Source organism: Mus pahari, chromosome 6, assembly GCF_900095145.1.
Source record: "Mus pahari chromosome 6, PAHARI_EIJ_v1.1, whole genome shotgun sequence".
Classification (NCBI taxonomy): Eukaryota; Metazoa; Chordata; class Mammalia; order Rodentia; family Muridae; genus Mus; species Mus pahari.
Window position 1 is genome coordinate 11868841 of NC_034595.1, and position 7353 is coordinate 11876193.

Below are 7353 nucleotides of genomic sequence, written 5' to 3' on the forward strand. Positions count from 1 at the left end.
CCTCCCCTCTTCCTCCTCCTCCTCCCCTCCCCCCTCCTCCTCCTTCAATTCAGGGTTCTACTCTGTAGCCCTAGCTGGACTCAGAACCTGTGATCTTTCTGCCTCAGCCTGTCAAGGCTGTGATGATCAAGCTGTGCCAAGTTCCTTGTATCATCCACCAAACTTCTTGTATCCCTTAAGCTACTATGAATACCATGCTATGCTAGTGTGTGTGTGTGTGTGTGTGTGTGTGTGTGTGTGTGTGTTTCATTTTAGAAAATAAGATATATATGTGTGGGTGTTTTGCATTTGTGTTTGTGCACTGCTTGTGTTCTTTATGTCCACACAGGTTAGAAGGGTGTGTTGGATCTCCTGGAACTGGAGTTACAGATGGTTGTGAGTCGCCATAATTACTATTTATTATTCAGGTGATTGTATTGCATCCAGATTTTTTGGCCTGTGGAAAGAAAAGTACAGTTTAAATGTAAGTTTCCTGCCCTCTAGTGGAGGCTTTAAGTCATGGCCACAGAAAATGCCGAGAGGATTAACCCTGCTTGAACAGTTTTGGCTCCTGAAGGTTGGGAGTCCCACTGTGGTACCTCCGAGGTATAGAGATGCCTGCCTGTTGTAGGGGACCCTCTTGGGAAGCACGGTGGTGCTGATGTCATGTGGCTTCACACTTCTCGAGCTGCCATGGATAGATCATCATCAGCCTGCCAAATGACCTAACCCTGAACATCTACCAGCTCAGGGCCCGCATATAGGAAGGTAGGAGGCCCAGATACTAGGATTTTCAAAGTGGCAGGGTAGTGGTGGCGCACGCCTTTAATCCCAGCACTTGGGAGGCAGAGGCAGGCAAATTTCTGAGTTTGAGGCCAGCCTGGTCTACAGAGTGAGTTTCGGGACAGCCAGGGCTACACAGAGAAACCCTGTCTTGAAAAACAAAACAAAACAAACAAACAAACAAAAAAAGGGTTTTCGAAGTGGAGCAAGAGAAAGCCGCTTCATTCACAGCTTCCCAAGGCATGAAAAGAATGTGAACTGTTAGGTGAGGGGGGTCCCTTTAGGTATCCAGGCAGAACGGCAAGGAATAGATAAGAATGAAAAACCAGTTGTAGATTGATGTCAACTTGCATCAAACTCCAGAGAGTCTAACACCAGGAGGTTTATTGTAGGCATATTTAAACACAATGGAATTTGGGAAATGGTCTCTAGGCACTCAGAATTCCCATACTTTCAATTCCAGTTGCACAATAAAGCTTAAGGTGTGATTACATACATATCCTTTTACAAAATGCATGTGACCAGAAGTGTGGGTCCTATAGCTAAAAGGCCTAGAATCTAGTATAGTCTCTGACCAATAGCTTAGAGGTCATTGGGTCATAAGTTACAGCCAACATCTCCCCTAAGGATAGGTGATGTTCTAGGGCGAGTAAAACCCTCTTTAAAGAATTGATAGGTTAGGGCTGGCAAGATGTCTCAGCTGGTAAATGCACTTGCTGCCAGGCCCAATGTCCTATGCTCAACCCACAGAGTCTACATGCTATTCCCAAGAGTCTGGGAAAGTCTGGGATAATCCTTCTGGGGAATGGAGGTGAGGTTTGCCCCTATAGCAGAAGGCGGGTGAAGACTGCCTTCATAGGTATCAAAAGGGTCACCAGCTCATTAACAAAACCCACTCTCAGCTTTCTGGGTGGAATACAGGGATTTGATTTTCTCTCCTCCTCTGAGAAGATGCCCTGCGTGATTTCCATTCCTAGTTTTCCTAGAGCTTCCCCGTGAGTGCAAGGACTTCTGGGCCCTCAACAAAGAGTAGTCTGAAAAATCAGAGCAAAGGATGTCGGATGTGGAAGTGGCCAGGGCCACCTTCCATCCTAGTGAGACAGCAGGCACTTCAGGGAAGTTGTCTTAGTGACGCTTCTATCCCTGTAGTAGGACAACATGAGCAAGGCAGCTTGTAGAAGTGTGGATTTAGAGCTAACAGGTTCAGAAGGTGAGTTCATGACCGTTGTGGTGAGGGGCATGGCAGCATGTAGGCCAGCAGGCAGCACTGGGGCAGTGGCTGAGAGCTTACATATGGATCCATACCATAAGGGAGCAAACTAGAAATATTGTGGCCTTTGGAAAGCTCAAAACCCATCCCCAGTGATGCACCTCCTCCCACAAAGCCACACACCATAATCTCTGCCAAACAGTTAACAGATCAGGACAATGTGAGTCCTATAAAATCTTGTTTTTCCTTCTTCTGGTCAACTCATTCTGAGTCTGACCATTAAGAGTCTTTCCTGGAAGTTCAGACCCACACTCCGGAGGTCTACCCTTTGTCTTAGCGATAGTCAGACAGCCACGGTTTTAGTAGTAAGGGTCTTACATTAGTGCAGGATTCTCAATCTGGACTGAATGTTAAAGAACCACTTAAGTTGGGCCTGGTGGCTCATACCTGCAGTCCCTGCACTTGACCTGTGGAAGCGGGAAGATCAGGAGCTGAAAATCAACCTCAGCCACAAAGTGAATTTGAGGCAAGCCTACACTGTATGAGACTTTGTCTCAAAATCAAAACAAAACACAAACCAACCAACAACAGACATCCAAGGAAGCCCTTGAGAAGTTGTCATACGGAACACTCAGAGCTGTGAGGAAAGTGAGAGACAATTTTCTACTGTTTACTTCAAAACCCAAACCAGCCAACCACCAACCACCAACCACCAACCAAAAGAGTTATGATGGTGGCTCATGCCCAGGGCTAGGAGGGCTGAGTCAGGAGAATTGCTGTGAGGTTAAAGCCAACCCAAGTAGCACGTTAAGGTCTAGGCTGGAGAGATCTGCCTTAGCTACTTTTCTGCTGTGATGACAAAATAACCTAACAAAAGTAACTTAAGAGAGAAATGCTCAGCTGGGCAGTGGTGACATAAGCCTTCAATCCCAGCACTCAGGAGGCAGAGGCAGGCAGAGCTCTGTGAGTTCAAGGTCAGCCTGATGTACAGAGTGAATTCCAGGACAGCAGGGCTACACAGAGAAACCCTGTTTCAAAAAAAACTGAGAGATTGGGGGTGGGGTGGGGTTGGAATAGGGCATAAGTCTGTCTTGGCTGGGAGGGCTGGGTGACAGGAGCAAGCGGTCACACTGCAGTAGCAGAGAGGGATCACAAGAAGCTGGTTTCACTGATGTACTTCTTCCATCAAGGCTCCACGTGCCAAAAGGTTTCACAACCTTCTTTAAACATCACCAGCTAGCCGGGCCTGGTGGCGCAGGCCTTTAATCCCAGCACTCGGGAGGCAGAGGCAGGCGGATTTCTGAGTTCGAGGCCAGCCTGGTCTACCAATCGAGTTCCAGGACAGCCAGGGCTACACAGAGAAACCCTGTCTCGAAAAAACAAAACAAAACAAAACAAAACAAAACAAAAAAACATCACCAGCTGCTGAGAATCACACATTTCACATTCAAACCACAACAGACCCTGTCTCAAAAACAAAAAATAAAAACCTACTGAAAAGAGTCATCTGATGATGAGTGTCTCTAAAAATTAAGTGTGCTGGGTTCATGTGACATCACTTCAGATCCCAGGAGAGGGCAGTAGGGCCCAGTCACATTTTGAAACTTGCCAAGGTGCAGTAGAAACCAGAGCCGTTGAAGTGTTGAAGTGGTTCCTTACCATGCTGCTTGCAGACATTCTGTCTGTCTGCATTTGCAGGTTCCATTTCTGGGGGCAGGGGGACGAGAGAGAGAGAAGGGATCCCTTGGGGTCTGCATCTTCCTCAATTCTCTGCCCAGGGTTCTTGGCTCCGTCTTCACATAGGACCCAGACTGTGTGCATGCATTCCTGAACTCTGAACTTTCACACTGATTCCGGGAAGCAAAGGTCATTCAATAGCACAGACTTTCAGCTTGAACTTGACTCACCCCCTCTGACCTGCAAGTGTGCGCTGTCTTGTTATTCAGGCTGTGAACTTTTGCTTTCCAAGTCCTCTGCTCTGTTAGTCCTTTGCTCTGTAGGTGTGTGAATGTGTGCATAGATCTCCATGTGTGCGTTAAACTCCAGGAGAATCTATTGAAAGTGCCCAATCCTAACAGGAGCCAAACGTTGGTTGTGCAGATCTGTAGCTTTATTTGACCGTAGGAAAGCACTATTAATACTCAGTCATATTGGCATCTGGAGAGTTTTGGATGCGGGAGCAGCTTGCTTGGTGAGTTCTCTTTGTTGTACTTTCTGCTCAGATGCACAAGGACGTTAGGATCTACTGCTCCATTCTTTAACTCTGACTTTGGGGTTTAACCTGGGACCCATGTATACTTTTGGAGTCCTTATATTATTCAAGGCAAGTTTCCCAATCTGCTTGCATCCTCGAAGGGCATACTTGTTGGTTTTTTTTTTTTGTTGTTGTTGTTGTTTTTTACATTTTAATTAAAATTTTATACAATATTTTGATCATGTTTTCTCCTCCTTCTAGCCCTCCCAGATCTCTCCTACTTACCTAACTTTATTCTCTCTCTCTCTGGAAAAAAGATCCCACAAAAAAGGAAAATTAACACAAACAAGCAATAAACCAATAAGACAAAAGACAAAAAAAACCGAAAACAAAACCAGGCCAAACAAAACAAAATGAAGCACGTGTGTGTGTGTGTGTGTGTGTGTGTGTGTGTGTGTGTGTTAACCCTAACCCTAACCCTAACCCTAACCCTAACCCTAACCCTAACCCTAACCCCCCCCCCCAACACACAAATCCACATGAAGTTTCTTTTATTATGCCCACTGTTCCTGGGCATGGGGGCCTGCCTACTTCCTCCTTTCAGTACTGGGATTTCATCTGATTTGAATCTGTGAAGGTCTTGTGCATGCTGCCACAGTATCTGAATTCATATGTCCTGTTGTGCCTGAAAGACATTGTTTCCTTGGAGTAATCCATCACTTTCTGCCTTCTCTTCCATGTAAGACTCCAGGGAGCCTTAGCTTACTGGGGACCCCCTGAGTGAACCACTTGGAGCCAAGATTTATGCAAAAAGCAAGAGAAATTTATTGTTCTAGTGCACTGGGGTTGTCCCAGACCCAAAGGAGAAGCAGCGACCCCCAGCACCTGTTCTGCGAGTTTTTATATGGTTTCCAGGGGCAGAACAGAGCATCAGCAACTAGGCCCAATATGACGGGCAGAACAGTGCACCCTTTAAACTGATTGGTCTTTAGGGAATGAGGTGACAAAGACTTCCCTTGTCTGAAGGTGAGCAATGGTCAGCCCTGTGGAATGTGTCTCCACCCTGTGGTCTGAGAAATGCTAATTAGTCTCTCCCTTCTGGAGGGGTGAGTGTTTCAAGACCTTCCCAGAGTTCCTATGCTGACCTTTTCATTCCACATAGCCACTGGACCCTAGAGTAAGAGTTGATGAAGACCTCACTTAGGACTGATTGTTCCAAAGCTTCTCACTCTTTGTGTTAGTTTCCATCTGTTGCCAGAAGCATCTCTGAGTGATCTATGGGTATAGCAGTATGGCCTAATAGGGGGCCATTACTGCTATGTTCCTATAGCAAAATAATAGGGTAGATTTCCCCTCAGCCCATGACCTATCCAGTCTCAGGTTCTTGGCCACCTCAGCAGTTTCAGGTTATCTCATGGAGCTAGCCATAAAGCGCAGAGTGGTTGGTTTCTTTCATAACATTTTTGCCACTATTGCACAAGTATATCTTGCAGGCAGGTTGTGTGTGTGTGTGTGTGTGTGTGTGTGTGTGTGTGTGTGTGTGTGTGTTTGAAAGTGTTACAGCTCTGAGGGAAAAGGTTTCCCAAGTGTCAGTGCTATAACTCTGAGGGGAAAAGTCTCTTGGAGATTGGGAACTAGGAATGTCACTAAGTCACACCGTACAACACACCTCACACAAGAGATTTATTGGGAAAGACTAAAGAGGGTGGGTGCCTCTACTTGGGTGAGAAGCAACAGAGAGCTGGGCAGAAGGTAGGGTTAACAAAGAGATTCTCAGGGGCAGAGTTTTCCAGGTTAGTGATTGGCGAGATTTCAAATACTGAGCTTGGGGTGAGCCAGGGGTGGGTGGGAGTTTGAGCTCAGGAACTGGTGGGTTTTCAAACCTACATTGTTTATAGGTTTCCTGGTTTATGTACTGGGTGATGCAGGGTGCCTTTCAGCACTGTGAAAGCTAATCAGTAGGGCTGAAGCACCAATTAAGTACCAGGTTGATTTTGTTTTTTCATCTTCAATGACATAAATAAGTGCTGTGTTCAGCAATTAGCCCTTAGCATCAGTTTGTGGAGAATAACCAACAGCCTTAGCCTTTGGTGTTTGGGTGTTTTCTTTCTTTCTCTCTCTTTTTTCTTTCTTTGTTTCTTTGTTTCTTTCTTTCTTTTACTGTAATATACAAACTTTATTTAATAAAACAGGTAAAATAAAACAGGCATTTATATTAAGAAAAAACTACAAGAAACTTTTATCTTGAACAACTTAAAACAACCTACTTGCAGTTGCGTTTAACTGAATTCTGTTGCTGTGAAGAATACAGCTCATGCACAGGTATGGATGACAGGTTTGTACATTTTTCAAGTATTCACTGAATACTACCTTATATACACATATACATTAAATTTGAAAAAGATTAGATGATCCCAGCTGCACTTCATTTTTGTTGTTCTTTTGGAAGAGGCTGTCTAAAGAGAAGAATATGGGATTCTGGCTCATGAACCATGTAATGAACCCATCCTAGACTCTGTTGGACACCAAGTTTCCTTCTCTCCTCTTCGGACATCAGATGAATTTTGGGTACTTGTTTAGAGAGTTCTCTGGGCAACATGACATGCCGGTACTCGTCGTAGTGCTCATCGAAGTACTTGTTGGAGTAGTAGATCTGCTTGTGGGCCATCCTTCTGGTGCACAGAGGAATAAGCCAGAGCAGGAAACCGGGCGCAAAGGGCTCCACGTCCACCTAGAGCCTGTGCAACAACTCAAATGGGTGTTTTCTTCTTCTTCTTCTTTTTGTTTTCTTTCTTTTTAAAGAAGATTTATTTATTTTATGAGTACACTGTATCTGTCTTCATGCAACTAGAAGAGGGCATCAGATCCCATTACAGATGGTTGTGAGCCACTATGTGGTTGCTGGGAATTGAACTCAGGACCTCTGAAAGAACAGTCAGTGCTCTTAACTGCTGAGCCCTCTCTCCAGCCCTGTGTTTGGGTGTTTTCATGGGGTCTCTTTGACCAATGACCCAGGACGGAACCTATTCCTGGCACTAGAGGTTTTACTTGATGGTGTTAGTTGACTAGTTGGTGAATCATCTCCCCTATTATTTGATGATTCCATGTAGCTGCCCGCAGCTATGCAAGCTGGGTTTCTGAAAGGGAGGTTGGGGGTGAAAGACCCCTGAAGGGAGCCCCCCCCCCC

General features: G+C 45.4%; 1 long non-coding RNA gene and 1 pseudogene across 1 annotated transcript in view; one reads left to right on the forward strand and one right to left on the reverse strand.

The window, feature by feature from the left end:
- LOC115064262 overlaps positions 1-7353 on the forward strand; it is a 25153-nt gene that overhangs the window by 11924 nt on the left and 5876 nt on the right. The gene's annotated exons all lie outside the window — the stretch shown is intronic.
- On the reverse strand, positions 6592-6834 carry LOC110323938 (annotated as a pseudogene).